Below are 21,015 nucleotides of genomic sequence, written 5' to 3'. Positions count from 1 at the left end.
CGTGGATTAACTTATTTTCATGACATGAATATTTAAAGTACAAAGCTACATAATTTTTTTAGTTGTACCCTCATTTTTGTCGTTACGTCTTTTTTATGTGATCAGAAAAGTGCTAAGGGTTAGCTTTGTAAAGGTATTTATTGAAATACTCTTTTTATTATGAATTATGCCAAAGATTAATGTTTCTAATTAATTTATTTAGCTATTTTTGTAGTGTATTTTTGTGTATTTTTCATTGAAGTAGTAACTACAGTATTGTTTATTATTTGTACATTTTTATATGCTTATAAGTTTAAAAGAATTTTAGAAAATTATAGTAATCTTATATTAATAATTAATTACGAATAATATTCAGGTTTCTAAATTGATTCAATAAAACAATTTAACTGTTTGTTCACTGGGTTTTATTGTGTTCATTCATAAAAATAGTGTTCAATTACTGGTGATTTGGATCATTTCTGATATATTGATTAATTAATAAAAATCTAGACAGAATACCTCAAAACACCGATGGATGGTTTACCCTAGTTGTATGGGATTACAAATACGATTCTTACAAAGCATGCGAGATGCGAGTGATCTGTAAATATTTTTTTTATCAAATCATAGCATATTATGATAATTTGTTTTCGAAACAGAAATAAAATCCTTCTAAAACATTGTTGCTAGGAAGAACTAAACGAAACACTTTATTATCAGAACCGAGGAAGTAAAAATACTAGTCAGGTATTATTTTTCCGCGGTTAACTGCTTGGAATACGATTTTTTTTAATAATTAAAAAAAAATATTAAAAAATATTCAAATTATTCAAAATGTCTTACCTTATCAGGTTTACTTCAAAATTAAACAACAAACACTAAACAAATGTTATTGTGGAATGCAGAACAATAATATAACACAAATTTCCGTCAGAGACGCAATGTTACTTACGTTTAGTTGTGAAATTCAAACAGAATTAAAATAAATTTCAATAAGGCGCCATTAATTATTACAAAAGTTATGACATTTTGAAATTATATTAACGGTAATGTACATTACATTGATATTAGATATTAAATTTAGCGCCTCAAGTTGCAACTCACAACCAACGCAACATAACGGCATAAGATTTTTATTCCAAAAATAGCATTTTTGGAATAAAAATCTTACGGCGATAAATCAAATAATTTACATTATTCGAATTAATGAATTTGACTTTTTCTATTTAGCTCTCCTACTAACGTAAACTTCAATTTTTTCCCCACATTTAATAAATTATGTTCCTGTCTACTTGTATGCAGCATAATGTCATGCGATACTTTTAAAAAATATTAATTTAATTTTTGTTCATTAGAAAAGTACCAACGTATTAACTTGTTTTACCATAAAACACTTGAATTGAATATAATTTAATTTTATACACAACAATCTAAAGAAGAAAATAAAACATACAAAATATTATGAATTCTGTACTTAAAATACAATTTCAAAATATAGGTAATCTAGCAAATAATTACACTGCTGTACAAAAAAAATTATGATCGTTTTTTTTCTACATACACATTTAAAGAAAAATCGTTTTTGGGGCAAGCTCCCTTAATTATGAAAATCGCATCAGAACTGAAATGGTTTGTAACAATAAAAAAATTGGCTTATTCATAGTAAAACACGAACAAATTAAAAGGACTAGAGATAAACTCCTTTGGTTTTGTTAAAAATCCAATTATGTGCCAACCCTGGCCCACAAATCCACATTGTATAGAAAAATTGAGGAAATAGTTGACAATTTTGCCCACCGGTTTTTTTCATTGATGTTATAATGGTGATGCCTCAATGATGCTATTGTTTGAACATGAGCAGTTTTTTTCACCCAAAAAGTAGTAATAAACCGTATGATAAGGATGATAAAACCAAAAATAACAGTTAATTACCAAGTAGGCAAAATTGTCAACAAGTGGAGATTATTTTGCCCAGCATGTTTTGTCTTCTAAAATTGCATAAATAAAAGTAAAGCAAACGTTTTGTACTTGTAAAAATGCTCAGAATAATTAGTATCACCAATCAACAAAATGGATAGGAGTAGTCCCATACAAAAAAAAAAATGATATTGTAAAAGTTTGTGAAAACTTTGCAAAATTGTCACGTTTGACGGTATTTAAATTGTTAGTAGTTACAAAAAAATAGCGTGTATGCTTTTGTTTAAATGATTTTAATAAATGAATGTAGAAAAGCATCGTAAAACATCAAAGCAACATATAACATTTTGACATGGGATTTACCGTAATCCATTACTTAGTTGTTGTCAAATACGTTTTAGATAATTATTTTTTTAATGTGATAAATGATAACGACGGCGTGTGGATGAAGTAGAGAGCTTGTGACAGACTTTCACTTTCACGCCATGTGATGAATGATAGATTAACGTGCCGAAGAAAAACGTTAGAAAAATGTAATATTAAGGTGGATTCAATATTGAAAAGCTTCAAAGGTCAAACACACCGAGTATGCATTGTACGTAGTACGTATTTGTATGCACGCATTAACAGGTTGATGGAGGCACTTGCTCTATAAAAATAAAACGGATCGAGCTTGTTAGATTCTCGGAAGCGCGAGATGAAGAAATCGTCTCCCAAAGTAAGGCGTAAGGAGGTGGTAGCGAGGATGGAGAGGTGCATGACGAGAGTTACATCGTCAGGTCGCCGTCGCCAGTCTGCTACTGGCCGCCGGAGAGACATGCTGCCCGGACTGCTAGCCGCGGTGAAAACCGTCGGACTTTCTAACGCTGTGTCCCCGGCCTCGAGTGGCTCGGAGGCGACACTCGATACTGATACTCGATAGTGCTTCGCAAGTGTCAACTCCGCCTTATACCTAAACCCGCTAAACTTTGACTGACACAACGCGACTATTTCCCAGTATCTAGTTCTATTCGCAATAAGCAACACCGCTCGGATTAAATCAAAGTCAGTGAAATGAGTGCTAGCGTGATCGCGTGATTCTGTTTCGTACCTCCTGGTGTTTGTGTGCTCTCCCGAGGAATACGCACTGTGCAGGCTGCAGGCTGCAGGCCGCAGGCTGCTCGTTTCTGGCTGCTGGGCGCTGGACGCTGGACGCTGGTCGCTGGTCGCCGGTTCCCGGCTGTAGCTGAACAGTTGGGTAGGTAACACCGAGCACCATCAGAATCCCCTTTCATTCATGGTACTTACGTACCTGTACCGAGGTACATGGAACGGGTTGCCTTGTACTACATCTAAAAGTGATAGTTATCAGCGATTCTAACTAGAATCTTGACTGAATTCGCCGAGACAATTAAATTATCCTATATCCATAGGAATATTTAATAATATGATTTAAAAGGTATTAAATTACTAATATAATGATGCCCCAATTCAGTAGCTTAGATATTTCTACCGAAGCCTTAGTAAGAATATCGCGTATGCAAATAAACAAAAAACATAGCTTTGAAAACATTAGATGTGCCCGCGTACGATTTCTTTTCTCATCGAGAGAAACTTCGGCGCAAATCAAACTGCGTTTATAAATCAAACAATCACGCCACAATAGTAAAGGTGTCAGAAACTAAGAGAAAATATCGTTAGACCTGTCTAGAAGTCTTCGCAAATCTGTGTTTATTAGGCACAGCTTGTTACATGCGTATGTATACATAATAAATGGAAGGAAGGCTGAAACTTGAACCGGATTTCCAAGCGCACAAACAACGTTAGCTAACTTATTTTCAATTAATTTGTTTTCAATCATTTCTGACATAACTCAAATGAGGTATATATTTTCTCGGATGCATACGTACATTAGCGGAACACTAATGACACAGAAGGAAAGTCCTACTATTATTATCTATCTCGTAGTCTACCATCGACAGTATTACCCAATATATCGATTGCTCAACACTTAATTATTTATAGCGTTATGAAGAAGGAGAATCGCTTCCACTTCCACTTCCAGTTATTAAAGGTACAGTCGGTTGACCGCGGTTTGAAGCGCTTCAGTGAGCTGTTAATGTTGAGGGGCCCGTGAAATCGGCATCAATCAATACGCACATTTGACCAATGAAATGCAAGCCGACGTAAATTGACATATATTATTCAAACAAACAATTTAGTAATGGTACTGAATCTGCGCTGATGTCATCTCCGAAAGTCACGTCTCTAACGAGGACGATGCAATTCACTTATAAATCATTATTCTAAGAACGTGAGGAGGCAGTGTGGGTAATCATAGAGTGCTAATTATTATATAATATAATATGACGACAAAAACTAACTTAATGACAAAATAAGCTTTTGGAGAACACGTCATTTTGGGGGATAATTTATAAAATGTACGCGTATTATTTCAAAGTTTAAATAGGAATCGTTTTGCTGTTGAAAACAAAAGTATTTATTTTATCAAAAAAAGTTTATATTAAAAATATAAAAATATTATAACAAATACATGTAATAATTTTCTACCTCTTTAATAGAGCAAAATGCTCGTGTTTAGATAGGGAGTTCGTTTTAAAATTACACACTTTAAAATAAATAAGTATACTTAATTACAAAAATTAATAAAAATTGCACGGAAATCAGGATGGACTGGGTTTCATATGGTTCCTTAATTTCGATTTGAATAATTTTATATTTTCAATACCTTTTATTTATAAAGATAATTTATCAAAATATTTTTTCTCTAGAAAGAATAGCGTTTTTGTGCTGCACAGGCACATTTGAATCAAAAAGACAAGTTTTTTTTCTTCAATTTTTTAAAATAGTGACTTTTTTCTCTTGAAAAACTTGGACTTTAGATTCTTTTTTTTAATGTCTTCTACCATTTTTACCGAAAATTCTTTAAATTCTAAATTAGATGGGTACATTCTTGGCTTTTTAATTAAAATTTTAATAATGTTTTTTTGTGATATTAACAAAGGGTGTATGCCATAATGTAAAATCGATTGTGTTATGGCAAAATGCACAATTTTTATACTTTTTAAAAATTAAATATTTCTTATCCTTAAATATATAAATATGTTTTCAAATCTTTTTTACCGTTGGAGCAATTTGTGATTTCCACTTGCAGTTTTCGTCTATTACAATACCAAGATATTTTATCGGGTTACATCTTTTAATTATTGTCCATGATTGGTTGCATATAACAGTATGCTTAGTTTATGCCAAGCATTTTTTGTGGGCTCAACTTTTACTTTAACAAATTTCAAAACAAGATGTGTATATTTCTTTTCAATGTTTATTACTATGAATTCATAATATAATTATATCGACAAATATTTTCATAAGAGTTTGAGAAGGGTTTACGACCTGTCGTTGTCTGGTTTAAATAATCACTTTACACTGATTGTTCTGCCTATTATTGAACCACGTTATTCACTGCACTTCAATGAATGTTACACAGTAGTTGTTAAGAGGCTTCTTAAACTAGCCAATACAGGTTATAAGCCCTGAAAATGCCAAGATTTTAATATTACCTTCTGTAAAATGTTTTCTATCTATGTTTTTTTTTAAATTCTTTATTCGGAAAACCAACAGCTATATTTATCTTATATATAAAACAAAACATATAACAAATAAGCCAATTACTGATTTTCACAAGTAGCATCGCAGTGAGTCCAAAAATATTATCAAACATAAAATTTACAGTAATCTAATGTAAATCTAAAAGAAAAGAAAAAATATTATTAATATTCAAAGCTTTAACTTTGTGGTCCAACATTTTAATATTATGTTAACAAAATTAGTATTAAACCACTCACCGACTTATCTGTCTACCGATTTCGAGACGTAACCCGTCTCTTCGTCGGATAAGTCGGTGAGTGGTTTTATACAAATTTTACTAACATAATATGAAAAGAAAAAAGACTACGATTTATTTCGAAAGCAAACGCCGCACGTCATTATGATTATTTACAAATAAATATACGTTTGATGATTTTGTTATTACATTGAAATTATTTAAAGTTCGCTATAAATATGATTTTTTTCTATAGTTAGATGAAACAAGAGAAATATTAAGAAAAAGGTTATTGCTAAGAACTTTTAAAGAAACATTAATAGAGAGTTAGTACAGTAGTTCAGGACAGTCAATTGTTCAACTTTTAATAGATAAATTATGATGATAGTGATGTATTTTACATATTTGAATATATTGATAGGATTTAAACTCAAGTTTCGGAACCGAAAACGACGTGCTGGGATATTTATTTATTGTACAGCGCCCTTGAGGTCATTTTCACAAAAATGGCGCTATATAAATTATCTAAACACATGCTTGACGAATTTCTTTGGAATATTTTCAACGCGTGATATCTGCACATTGTAAATAGGATTTCATATTTGTGATGCGTATTCCAAGTTGCTTCGCACCAATGTACAGTGAAGGATTTTGAAAGTCTTTGCCACGGTGAACGACGTAGAGCTACGCATAACAAAGCCAAGTGCACGCGATGATTTTTTATGATGCTATCAACATGGGCGTCGATAAGTAATTTACTATCATGGTAGACACCTAGATCCTTTACACATAATGTATTGTGTAATATGTTGTAATATGTTAATCTTAATATCTCCATAGGGGTCGAAAACCTATCCTGGTTTACAAAACTTTGGTCAAACTCAAAACATTGTAAATGTAGTAATGTAATAATGCACTGTAAAAAATCGGTACGGATAGAGCTGTACTAAATTATAATAAATTCTGATTTTGTCTGCACCGAATCTCAAACTTAAAACTAAAAAATGATATGATTTAATTATTGTTTTCTATTGTAGTCACCTACTGCATAATATGTTTTTTTAATGTTTTTTTTTAAATAAGCAAAAAATCACGAAGGTAAATAGTGTCATTATTTTCTCCGTGCGATGTTAGGTAAAAACAAGAAGTTTCGTATCCTATGGGACAAACGGCACGTATTACGTTACCCCGCCATACATGTACGCAATGTTTGTAAGATACGCACTCAGCGGGTGTGACGTGTGACGTCAAAGTGACGCCAACTGTAAGCCGTTTTGTATGCACTTGTTATACCAGAAAATTATGAATGAAAGCTTTTTTTGATACATTGATAGTAATATCATATAAATAGTGAAAAAAGTATTCGATACAATTTCAACGTTATTCTCCATTTGTGAAATACCCTATTCATTCGCTTTTTAAAGTTACATTATATATAATTATTCTTTTATTAGTCAGAATCATTTAATTTGTCATTATTGATAATCTGCAAACAAAGGCATAAAAAATTTAGATTAATATTATGTATAGACGGGGTCTACGTTCAAGGCGCACGGAAATAATGCAGTTGTGTTATGACGCTGTCCGGTCGAGTTTCGATTAAAATTAGCTCGACGCGCTAATAAAATATACGTACAACAGATTTCAGGTATCAATTAATTGAAAACCAAAAGAATGAAACTGGTCGCATATTTAAAAAATTATATGGAAGAATTGAAATAAAATATTGAACTGTATTGTATTTAAAAATGAGCACAAAGTGAAGCAAAATAGTAAAGGTTATGCGTAATTCGAAATAAAATTATCTTTTTTCCAAACCTTCAAAATGTAAAATTGACTAATTATCAAATAATATTGACTAATTTGTTCAATTTTTTTTGTGTCCTCTCGTTCTCTTCATTTGGAATAAAACGGACATAACTTATGCTAACAGTTCATCATCATCATCATTCCCTTTACGTACTACGTAGGGTACTGCATTAGTACACCAATTGCAGCGTATCTTGATCATTTTTGTTACATGAAGGTAAGATGATCAGTCTTACGCTTCAGGTACCAGTCCAGGGACTATGAAATATTATTGTGTGATAACACCCTTTTAAATAAATATTTCATTTCAACCATGTCGGGAATCGAACCCGAGACCTCTTGCATAAAAGGCTAATGCGCTGACCATTACACCACGAGGCCGACAACGAATATTTTAAACTCGATAGCTTTTCTCAGGGCAAGTATTACAGTGGGAATTTAACGTTTATTTTCAATTTTATCAACAAAGTAAAATTGAGTAATCTGTATTTAAAAAAAATCATGCATGCATTTTTATTTTCCTTAACATGTTCAATTACAGGTTGCTGATGAAGATATTTTTTATATAAATATACACATTTTCGTACATACATTTCGATTTTACTTTATACCATGGTTTCTATTCTACAGGACTCATATTGACCATATTGCGTCTGTCTAACACCGTTTTCTAAGAAAAGTGACATAGTAGCTCGGATCGCAAATTCCTATTTTAAAATAGAGCAATCTCTTAATCTGCGTTGATTGGAGAAACGTAGAACTTAGATGAACCTATTCATTTCATCATTTTCAAAATACTTAATGCTATAAGTGATGTCCCATCTCTGTTGCAATCAATTTCTTTTCATGTTCCCAACCATGTAACCAGAAGTCAAAATCTGCTTCTATTTGTTTTATACCCCAATTTCCAGAATGTGTAGATTAGTCAATTCGTCACACAATTTGGAATTCTTTGGGATAGATCTTCCGGCTCTTCGTAGATCTCTTCGCCACTAAAACAGTGTGGGATGAAGATGGATGACATGGTTTAACTCGAAGTCTTATATGTTTATATATTGTATACCATTATATTGTTTGTCTTTGCTACATAGTTTTATGTGCTTTTTGTTCAGTTTCTTCATGTAACTGTTGCAATTGGCTAAAACACAATATATAAACATTTATTTTTTTTTTAAATAAAAAAGTACTATCTCGATTTGTACTGATGAAGATGCGTTTGTAATTGAGGATCGTTTTTTGAAAACGAGATATTCGCCCCACATGACGAATCGGCTTTTTAAAAATTATTTAAAGCCAATATCAAAATACATGGATTAATAAAAAAAAAACTCACCAAAACACACTAAAAACCGGCTTACAAAAATATCGTGTGTATTGATCCCTAATTTCAATGATTTATATTGGGTGCTAATGAAATATAAAAGAAAATTATTTTTAAACTATAAATATAAATTAGATTACCTGATAAATAAATGCATATGATTATGCTTTACGTAAACCTTATTTAATAATTAATAAATAAAAAAAAAACGTAGATATTAATTTATTTAAAATTATTTTTCACGGCCACTTAAGTTTGATGTCAAACAATTTTTTTTTGTTAATCAAAATTCGTTAGTCCAAACAGATAGGAAGAATAATTATTGCTAAATTGTTTTACATTTCAATATTTAAAGCATTTATATTTATTTTAAACGCATTGTGCAACAATTTTACAACATAGTTTTAATGAAATAATTTTGTACTGATTTATTATTAGTAATAAATTATTTTAACGCAGTGCTGCAAACATGAGTTTAATACATGGTGTGGTTAATTGGCGTAATTAAATATTGGATAAATGGGAGTTTATTCAATACCCTGCCAGGAATCGAACCTTGGACCTACGAACACGCTAACCACTTCACTACGGGAAGAACTTACTAGTACTTGACTTCGTTTTTTAGTATTTTTACCTGAGAGTAGTCACTGATTCCTGAGAAAATAAACTAATTACTAATTACTAGACTCAATGTGGTTTCCGGCACTACGTACGACAAACATTAAAATGACACTGAATCTTCTGACTGCCGACTGCGACTCGGTACAAATGACTATAACATGAACCCATCATTTTCTAAACAACACAATGCATAGATTCATAGACAACCCAGTAGGTGGCTCCTGAAATGGTAGCCGAAACCTCGTAACTACTTCAACCTATACTGCCGTTATACGCAAACGGGCAGTTATTTTCAAAAGTCATATTTTAAGAGAAGACACACTTTAGTATTAATCATAGTAGGTTTATCATTTGTTTTAAAATCATAAAATCTGTGTGTGTCATATCTACACCGAGTTTTTGCTTATGAATCTCTAGATATTGTGTTATTGCTTAAAAAACTTAAAAGAATTGACATCGTATTTTGTACGGAAATTGTTTTTTTTCTGCTTGAAGCTATATTTCAAATGGCTTGAAATTTTTTTGTAGAATATTATCTCATATTTAATTAATTTTGTGATTTTTGTCAAAAAGCTGCCTTTTTGCTTATACGGGAACACCCAAAATAAGACCATTAAGTATTGGTATTTTTTACACATTTACGCAGGTGAATATTTAATTATGCTCGTATTGTATTCAAATATTTGTTTTACCTTGTGTTTGTGTTAAAAATAAAAACACGTACGTATCGGAAGATTTTTTTCTCTAGGATTAATCAAGCTAAACAAATGTACTAACGAGTATTTAAATTTTTTAGATAAATGGAAAATCCAGCCGAATAAAATATTTTTTAAAATCTGGGCAGATCTTAACCATTTTCGTACAGTATTTGTAATAGGAAGGCGAAATATTTAAATACATGTAAATAAATGTAAAATGAGGTAAAGACGTAATCTCGAGATAAATGAATGTCATTGTGCAAAGCAAAATTGCGAGCAGAAAGAGGCCCAGGAGGAGAAGAACTTGCGGCAGTGGTATGCCAAGTCTTCAGTGGAGCTTTTCCGGGTTGCCGTAAATAAAATAACGTTGGCTTACATGATCGCGGACGTCCGATATCGGACATGCACCCAGCGAAAAGGAAGAAATTCATAAAATATCACATTTTATTTTCTACGTGCTCCTACATACATCAAATCACGGGATTTTCTATTCTTCAAAAATTACATGAAATTTTACGTACCCGATTGACGACTACGATTCTTCGTGCCCTCATTAAACTGTATGATTAGAATATTTACATAGAAATAACGGCCAAATCAGTATGTAGGAATACGTTTCCTACAAAAATGCATTGATGTCTTTTTTTTTTTTTAAGGAATAACCCGCTAACCCTCTATTTTGAGGCTTGTCAGCAGGTGGGATAGAGGGGATATGGAAGAAAGTAATGAAAAATACACCACAACACCCAGACCAATTGAGAAAAAAATATTTCTTGGATTTTTTTCTTGCAACTGGCGGGAATCAAACCCGCGACGCCAGTTTCACAGATAGCCGTCTAACCAACTGCGCCACGGCGCCTGTCAATTTGAGGGTTGATGCTAGAAGTGCCCATGTCAAAAAAGTAAATTGTTCAGAAGAGGGGGTTATTTGTTTCTGTATCGACGTTTCGTATAAAATTACCCAAGTCAACAAAGGTATTACCACTTCCAAAATTAACAAGATTTTTTTTCTTTCATTGCTAATGTCACATGGAAATTTTTTGCTGTAAAATATTGCGAAAAACTATTTTGAAATACGCAAGAGAAACATATTTTTGGCAAGTTAATGATTTATATACTTATGAATTTAAAAGGATATTTATTTAAAAATTCTTTCTGATGCCTAACTCGCGTGACATAGGCAATTCTACCAATCTTCTTCTTCTTCAATGGCACTACAGCCCATATCGAGCCATGGCCTCCGTTGACCTTGGCCCCTAACTCCTGAAATATGTTGCAACTCTCCAGCTAGAGACTTCCAGTAGTTGCGATGCATTCTTTTATGTCGTCTACCTTTCGCAGCCTCGGTCAACCGATCTTTCTTCAGCCTCCCGGGTGTCCATCGAAGACTCTTTTTGGTACCCGTGATGATGGCATTCTCTGTACACGTCCGGCCCATTCTACCATTAATCCCCAGAAATTAAGTTAATAATAATTATAACATAAAATGGCGAATCCAATTTTTTCTAGTTCATTTAAATGATTGATGAAAAAAAAAATCCTTTTGTTTCTTGAATACATTATTTGAGGATAAATGAATTTTATGTAAAATTTGTAGTGACGTAAATGTGTTTTCCTCAACGTAACGTATTTGTCTAAAATATAAATATGATATTATCATTTGCATAAACACTTTCCAGATGTGGAAGGAAGATGTGGGAGAATGCTATTGTATGAAATTCTATTAAGTAACTCGTTGAACGATTCATATTATTGAAATTATAACCTTTTATCAATAGCATTATTATTTATGGCGTTGTAGATTTGGGTATTTAGATAGGGCCAATTACATTAACAGCTAATAGTTAAAGCATTGTTGCGTTTTTATTTCACTTGTACATTTAAGCGAAATCGCAACTATCATTACACATATTTTCTTAGCATGTTTTGATCCAACTGACTTTAATTAGCGTGTCTTTCAAAAAAAAAAATTATTCACTCACCGCACCGTAGAAAAATATTTTCACAGAAGCAGAGCAAGTGCTTAGTAATTATTGTCATCTTCACCACAATTTCCTCATTAGTACCTAATGGTACATATAGTATTGCATCGGCACTCCTTTAGTTTAACAATATTACTAGACGTTATTTTGTTTAAATCCCCACCCACCCATAAGCCGCAATAAATGCCCACTTTTATTTATGAAATAATACAAATAAAATAAATTTAATAAATTCGATTTTTGAAAAATTATTCGTCCTTACGAATCGCAAAATGGCAGACAGTTCTGACGACGCGACGGTCACTTACATAGATGGGTGGTCTAATAAAAGCCGTGGTGACGGCTAGTGCACATCAATGCCATATTGGCCATGTTGAAATTTTCATGAGTGTGCAGTCAGAAAATATGTAAAATGACCATAATATTATGACACCTAACGTGATATTTATGAGTACTTATTTATTTAGGCTTATTTTGTTTGAAAGATGAACATTTTCGGCAAATAAATACAGAAGGTTAGTATAGACCATAAATAGCCTGACATAAATTATGAATAAATAGTATGTTAAAGAGAAATATTTTTTTATGTTTTCCCATAATCATTTTATTAAATAAACTTGTTGTATTGATTTCATGATGTCTGTCACTTTATCACGTACTGAAAATATTTCCGTATTAAGGTATATGTTTATAATTATCGTTTAAATGACCAAATGCAGACGTTTTTAAGCACTCTGACCATTGTCATCCCCTTTTTATTGTTTTTTGTTTATTTTTCCGTACATATATTTACATAGAATTTTAATTACAAAAATACACTTTAAAAAATACATCTTAAAATTAAGCTATCCCACAAATATGCAGCTTCTACTTGTAATAATCCATTTACATAAAATTTTGATATGTATCAGTATTGTTTTTCGTTATATTTTACCTACCTTATTTATTGACCAATTACTTACAGGCATTTAAACAGTACCGTTTTATTTTCCTTTAACTTAAAAAAAATGTACAGTGGTTAAAAAAATTACCAGTCTTGAAATAAATATAAAAAGGAACATTGAACTTAATTGGACTTAAACAATCTTAGAAACTAATTAAAATTACAGTAGATTTGGTAATAGCATGCTCTCTATGGCTACTGTGTCATCTTTAAGCCGGAGTAATATCACTGCTTGTTTCTTGAATGCTTGCATTTACTGTAAGAACACATCGACAGTGCTGCTATTTGGGAAGATTTTGTAGTTTTGAGGCTGTTGTCGCAAGAGAGTTCAATGAGAATCTCTTGCTCTTGTGTTGTGAATCCTGGCGGAGCTTGTGCACGGAGAAGATCTTGGATCCACGCAAATTTTTTGACAACATCATCTGCAAAGTACTTCGAAAACCATTCTGTGAGCTTCGATAGGGGTTCCGTAAAAAGGGCCATCAGGTCTTGCGAGGGTACCAGTTCATTAGATGCCGCATATTTATCCGATTTCGGAAAGCAATCTTGACCGCTGACTTCATTCATTTTTTTATCCACAACTGCAGTTTCTTTAGTATAGGACACACGAACGGAGTTATGAAAAAATGTGTCGAGTCACAAAATTGTTAAAAGTGAGTTAGTGTCAGAATCATGATCCAAAAGCGATATTCTTACTTTGAAAAAATAATTTGATTAGTTTAAATTTTTGAATTCTCCGAATACCCCGGCGTGTTAATCAAAAACCGTGCAACTGGACTAAAAACAATGCAACACGGCTTTAAGGTGCTTAATGTATCGCTGCGAATTAAGTTTATCAATGTGAGGCTAACACAATTCAAATATTGCAAAAATGTGTTAACCCCGCAAAAGACGCTTTCTTTGCCAAAATTACCGACAAGTTTTGTATATTTCAAACGGCAACTAACTTTTTGTAATTTGGGGATTTAGGTTAATTAGGTTAACTACGTTTTTTATTTTATTATTATGTTAAATTTATTTAATAACTCATTTAAGGCATGTTTTACATATTGTAAATTTTTTCCCTCGGCACGGGACACCAAGGGAATGTTATTCTGTGTAAAAAAAAGTAAATCTCAAGGTATTTTTAACGTCTAAAGCTTTTATTTCCTTTTTTTTTTTTTATTAACTATTTTTCATTACAATCAGAAATATAGGTACAATCAATAATTTTACATTAAAAAAATATATAAAAATAATAGGTTTATATTTTTTTCGTTATAGTTATTACAAAAAAAATAGTATTAGTGTAATAGTTTTTAAGGTGTTCTATAAAAATGTGTTATCCCACTTATTTGTGAAAATTTTATTTAAAAAAATAATAATTATTAAAATTTTATCATGATTTTTTGTTCTAGTTTTATATATTAAACTTTTCAGACAAACTAAATAATGAATCATATTTTTTAAAAATGCACCTGATGTTAAAAATATTTTTTTTTGTTTGAGGTTGGTGTGGCTTATCACACTTTTGCATAGCATCATCGAAATATCGTCGCGTTGGGGACACAGGGTTCTATCTGACAGAATATGTTTTTTTACATTGAACTTTCATTATTTGCTATTTATATTTAAATATCGGTTTTATCTGCATCAAAATTTAAAAGAAAAACGAAATCAATCCTTATTTATCATTAAGTTTAATAAGACCAAAAAAAATATGAATCTACATAGAACCTTGTTTCCCCAACGCGGCGATATAATCTTATTTTTTCTCTAATACACGAGTGCTGTTACACAGTGTGTAAAGTGGCTACTTAAACCAACCAACGACTGGTCATAAGCCCTGTAAATGTCTAGACTTCCATATTCCCTCCATAAAAATGTTTTCCATCTCTGTTGCAACAAATTTAGATCTAAATAACTCCCTAGGGAAGAAACCCAGCCTGACTTTAAACATTTGGACATACTAAAAATAACGTCAAGTATATACATATTTAGCTGGTACATACAAGTTTAAATTAAAACAATGATTGTCGGAAATAAATTTTATTTTCGAATTGCATGTCACCATTTCAATGTGAATAGTGATGATAAAAAAGACAATAGAATTTGTATAATAAGTGTATAATCAAAGCTGATAAATCTCTTTCTATCGCTTCTAGGTATATGTTTATGAATAAACATCATATTATAATACCCGTTGTTTTTTTCAATACATTAAATTATAAAGCGATATTATCACTGTATAATTTCAGAGATGAAAAAGTGAAAACGATAATTATTTTTAACTGCAAAGTAAAAAAACTCAATAGTCTTAAAACATGTTGTTGAGGAGTGAACAAGGTGTGAAGAAATACCTCGTGGATAATTTAGAGAGTGAACTATTTTCGAGTAGGAAGGGTTGCGCGACTCCATTACCCTTCTGATGATGAAGCGTGACGTGATGCTGGAACCTGGTGGAGAAGCTGGCGGACTCGCGACTGGCACAGCTTGTATGTGGTTCTGGCGGTCTAGGTAGACGCTGGTACACCTCGGTTGTTGATAATTTGTTGTGAGCACTTTACTTGTTGAATGTTATTTGTGTACTGAAGGTTGAACGTTTTTTCCGGCACTTACACGCGTGATTGTTGCTACGTGGAGCTGCGCTAGGAGAATGGGAAGAACGGGTAGGTAGAAAATTGATCCGAACACATGTTGTTCATTAGTTTTGTTTTATAAGCTTCAACAATATTTTTAATTTGTCCAAATTTTTGAAGACACGGACTGGATTTAACCCCCTGGGGAATTATCAAGATTAGCATATAACAACAGAGTTGAAGAACGCTTCACAGATGGGAATGTGGATGCCTTAGCGTTTACACGGCTTATGACCTGTTATTCGCTGGTTTAAGTTTTACATTTACACACTGTCTAACATTCCTGCCTATGCCCAAATGTCTTCAATTCAAACATAGGCAGAAAGGTAAGAGTTATACAGTGCGTACAGTGGCCACTTAAACCAGCTAATGACAAGTCAAAGCCGCGTAAATGGCCGGGCATGCATGTCTCCTTCTGTAAAATGTTCTTCATCTCTGTTGTAATATGTTAATCTCGATTCGTTTCTATTCGGTTCCTGGCAGGATGACGGTGAAATGTCGGATTGAAATGTGGATTTTCACGGCAGTATTAGATAGTTCCTGCTGGCACCTAAAACGTAAAAATAATCTTGCCAATGCAGTGCCCTATGCACCATTGGGTGCCGATGGGAAATGATCATGATGATTACTATTTCATATAAGTCAGAGGGCAGGGAAGCGTTATCAGCCTATTATACATATATCGAGCCTTGATCGCCAAAACATCGGAACCGACAAAATCAATATTTTACAGGAGAACACTTCTTCCATACAATTAACAGAGAATACAATTTAAGAATTAAACTCTGTTTCGAATATTTATTTTATTGATATACAGGTGTTCTTTGAACCCTGTTCATCCGAATCCATGATGATCAGTATGAGCAAGAAGACATATTGGCACATTAAATTAAATTTTTAGAACCACTAAAATCTCAATAAATAAAAGATAAATAAAAAACAAATAGTTGCTTACTCCTTACTAGCAACATTTGTTTTTTTTAATACATATATATTTTTTTTTAATTTTCTTCGTTTTCAATATTTAAAAAAAAATGCAATATGTCTCCTTTCTCATACTGATCATCGTGGTTTCGGATGTGACAGGGTTTAAAGAACACGCTGTACCTATTGATATCAATAAAATAAATATTCGAAACAAAACTTGGTTCACAAAGTATATTTTTTAATAATCAAGAAGAAAAAATATTCTCCCATTAAATGCTTCTGTCAGTTACAATGTTTTGACGATCATGGCTCGATATGCTGGAAACCAGCATCTTGCGAACCTTGGCCTTTTCTCAATTAACTTCATGTCTCTCGTCCTTATTAAACCAATAAAATAAACGCCGAATGAGAACTTCAGTGAACACTCCACTGAGTGAAAACGTAAAAAATATATCCATAGTTTCTGAATCATTTTAAAGTCGTGACTAACTCCTTTTCATTCGGAACGATTACCTTGACAGTGAACTAGTATATTTAACTGGACTGTATCGATATTTTTAAGCGATTCATTCTTGACCGCTATAGAGTAAAGATCACGAAATTTTAATGAAACGTTTCAACCGAAAATCTTGTTTTATTTCAGAAAAAATATTAACATAATTTAACAATGCGAGGTGAATTGCTTTCAGTTCACTGTGTATGTGTGTTACCCAATTCTTTTGTAAATGAATTTGTCTGATGAATCGGCGATGCGGTATATTTCTGAGGCAAAATAATTCATTACGCATTTACATGTTCTGTTACAGTCTAATTCTACGAATATTTTTATCGAAATTTAAATAGTTTTTAAAATATATCTTGATTAAAATGACAGCTGCTAATGCTACTAATGTGACTGGTGATAGGAAAATACTGATCACTGACCATGTACTGATCAAATCGATTTTATCAGTTTTTTCACACAAACATGAAACTCTGTTTCTGAAAATTAATATACAAACGCAAAAACAAGCCTATTATGGTCTGTTAAAGACAATAATTCACCAAAAAAGAAGAAATCAATACTTATTTTCATGAACAACATCAAATTAATTATTTTTTTATTCGATCGATTAATATTTGTCAATTTGTCCCATCTCTAACATTTTTGCAAAAGGATGTGACCTTATAGAAACGTCGTTAATAATTAGGTTTAGTTTGTTTTTTTTTGTTTTAAAGCTGATTTTATATAATTATATTGACAAGCATTGTATAAAAAATAATTAACATGCCAGATACGAATGATTTTTAGTGTGTTAATATAAATTACTCCTCAGACGTTACTACAAAGTTATGTCGTCACTTTTGCTGACAACTGTCATTCTAATCAAGCCATATTTTAAGGACTATAATTCCTTTAGGCTGTTATTCGATGTATCTAATTAAAAATACGTTTTCCGATCAATGGAAAATTAGCTCTCTTATCTTATCTTATTCCCGTTCACAAAACAGATGATTGAACTGACATGATGTGCTGAATATATTTTTTTCTGTCTACAGTAAACTATTTCTAAATTGTTTTAATCTTTGTTTTCATCTAAACTTCTTGCTGTAGTAAAGAAGTTTTTAAAAGTTTTATCTCCTGATTAACGTGAATTTATTTAAAAAAGAACAAATTTAACGAATCTAAAAATTTACAAAGATAAAATTATTGGTGCTTTAAATTAAAGACAAGTTGATATACTGTTTATATGGACTTTGATTAGCTTTCGAACTATATCATTGTATATTATGATGGTTCATATAGTAATCATCGAGTGTGCATTTGGTATTTCGATTTTTTACCAATAAGGAAAAGGGAAATGTTAATTGTTTAACTATTATTTTCTCACATTTAATGTTTTACATAATTAATGAAAACTTAATTGGTCTTTAATGTTTGAAAATTATTTTTTTAATACTTATTATGTATGACTGTATGTTTTCTGAATATAATAAAAAAATAAACAATCTAATAATAATAATAATATATATATTTTTAAATATATTAATTTGTCAATTAAATAATCTAGGGTAGGGTGATAATATTTATAATTTGTTGGTAGTTACATTATATCTAAAAAAAGATTCTAATAAAAATATTGAATTTTGATTCAAATCAATTCGAAGCATTAAGTACCTCAGGGCTCTCATTTAAAACTAATTTTAGTTTATTTATTTATTAATGATACAACAAGTTTATCTCATGATATTGATTTTCTCGTGTTTACCGATAATATTAAGTAATTAAAAAAATACTGCAATTATTAATGATTGTTATGGTCTTCAAACCTACCTAAATGGGTTATTCGAGTAATATTGTAACAACGAATTACCCTTAAGTATTATTAAATGTCAATCGATAACTTTTTACAAGAATAAAATCCTTTATTATTTGATTATTATACAAATGAACACGATATACGAAGATAATCTGAAATGAATTCAATCAAAAGTTGTCATTTATACATCGTGTTAATGAGATTACGTCGCAATGAAATCGGTATGATATATTATATTTTAAGAACGGTCAGGGATTTTATAATCAGTATTATCTTTCAGGACTTTGTATGTATCAATTGTCAGAAGGATCCTTGAGTACAACTTAAGAATCTGTAATATAATATTTTATAAATATAATTTTAAAAAAATATTTCTACTTATTTTATTTTTGTATTTTTTGTCTAAAAAAAATTTTGTTGAGTCAAATATTCGAATATTTTTTTCCAGTACTGACAATAATGCATTTAAAGGGTTTTATGAATTATACTGACAAAGATATTAGATTAAATTATTTATCTTGGAATATAATGAAGCTAGTGGATGAAATTTTAAGTGTATTTGATCAAACGATTTAAAATATAAATTTATATTATAGCTTTGCTTGTTTTGAGTGGGTTCCTTTGTTGAATATGAAACAGGATCTCGCGAGGGTTGTTTTTATGAATTGGACCTACCTACTAGGTCGTTAACGAGTAAATTGACCTAGGAGGTCACGAATGACACTAGATGTCGATTTGAAGATTGGCACATCAAAAATACACATTGTCAAGCAGAAAAATTAATAAATGTGACAAAAAACATACATATATATATATATATATCTAAGAAACATTCGCGTTCTTACGATTTACCCAAATTTACAATTTAATTTTAAGGGCCATTTTCAAAGAGTTGAAAAAAACTCACTATTAGGAAATGGAAATCAAGTCGGGGTAGAGTGGGATTTGAACCACGGACGTTTGATTCATGAGTATGAGAAACTAGCCACGGGCCAACAATCCGATTCTATTATATTATATTGTGGTGCTATATTGTTTAAGTAAATTATTCGTCCTAACTCAACACAGGACTTTGGTCCCATGGAGTTGTGACATGTGTCTTAATAAGTTAATGTAAATAAAATAAAAAATATTTGCATTTGCATTTTCATTTTCATATACTTCAGAGCTCATGTTCTGTGTTTAAACAATGTTTTTATTTATTTATTTACTCAAAGAAAACAACAGCCATTATAACAAGATGTTTTGTCGGCCTCGTAGTGTAATAGTCAGCGCGTTTGTCTATCACGCAAGAGGTCTCGGGCTCGATTCCCGACATGTTTGATATTAAATATTTATTTAAAAGGGTGTTTTCACACTAGAATATTTCATAGTCCCTGGACTGGAACCTGAAGCGTAAGACTTATCATTTTACCTTCATGTAACAAAAATGATTAAGATAAGCTGCGATTAGTGTACCATTGCAGTGCCCTATGCACCATAAGGCGTGGAAAGGGAATAATGATGATGATTATAAGGAAAAATTTGGATATTTAAAAAAACAAAGCTATGGTTTTCTAAATATAACTAAATACAATGCCGGAAACAAAGAAAAAAAGCGTACCTGTGTAAAGTCACTACGTATCATTCCACTTGTAAAAAAGTAAAATACATAAAAACCATATGAAAAAAAAAGATTTTGTTTTAAACGAATTTGGCGTAATGTGTTTTTTTAATTAAAAAAAAAAATGTAGGTACACGGTAACTAGGCCCCGATTACAATGAGAAGTTAACATACTTATCTTCGACTGTCTATAAAGAAAAAGCGATATGTGTGTACGAAAATGAGTATAATATTTGCATGAACATTTAAAGTATCTTCGTCGGTAACGTATAATTGAACATGTTTAGAAAAAAAAAATGTATGCATATTCTGCTTTTCATACTGAAAACTTAATTTTACTTTGTAGATAAAATTGAAGATAAATATTAACTTCGCATTGTAATCGAGGCCCTGGTTTTGTTTGCTTTCAAAAATGCCATAATATAGGTATGAATATGTTTTGTGTAGAGAAACGTACTAATAGAATCGTCAATT

The 21,015-nt window shown here is 31.4% G+C and overlaps 1 protein-coding gene across 2 annotated transcripts in view; it reads left to right on the top strand.

Annotated features, from left to right (window-relative positions):
- The first annotated feature begins 2,658 nt into the window (after positions 1 to 2,658).
- Positions 2,659 to 21,015, top strand: part of LOC148284940 (diacylglycerol lipase-beta-like) — a 77,254-nt gene continuing 58,897 nt past the window's right edge. The window contains exon 1 of one of the 2 annotated variants that reach the window (XM_088232630.1): positions 2,659 to 3,133. The gene's annotated coding sequence lies outside the window, so the exon portion shown is untranslated. The remainder of the gene's footprint in view (positions 3,134 to 21,015) is intronic. The other variant, XM_088232639.1, reaches the window with a different exon arrangement.

The sequence above is a fragment of the Micrasema longulum genome, unplaced genomic scaffold (assembly GCF_059751315.1).
Source record: "Micrasema longulum isolate JH-2025_06_02 unplaced genomic scaffold, ASM5975131v1 h1tg000075l, whole genome shotgun sequence".
Taxonomy (NCBI): Eukaryota; Metazoa; Arthropoda; class Insecta; order Trichoptera; family Brachycentridae; genus Micrasema; species Micrasema longulum.
Note: the sequence above shows the minus strand (reverse complement) of the source record. Positions and strands in the feature narration are given on the sequence as shown.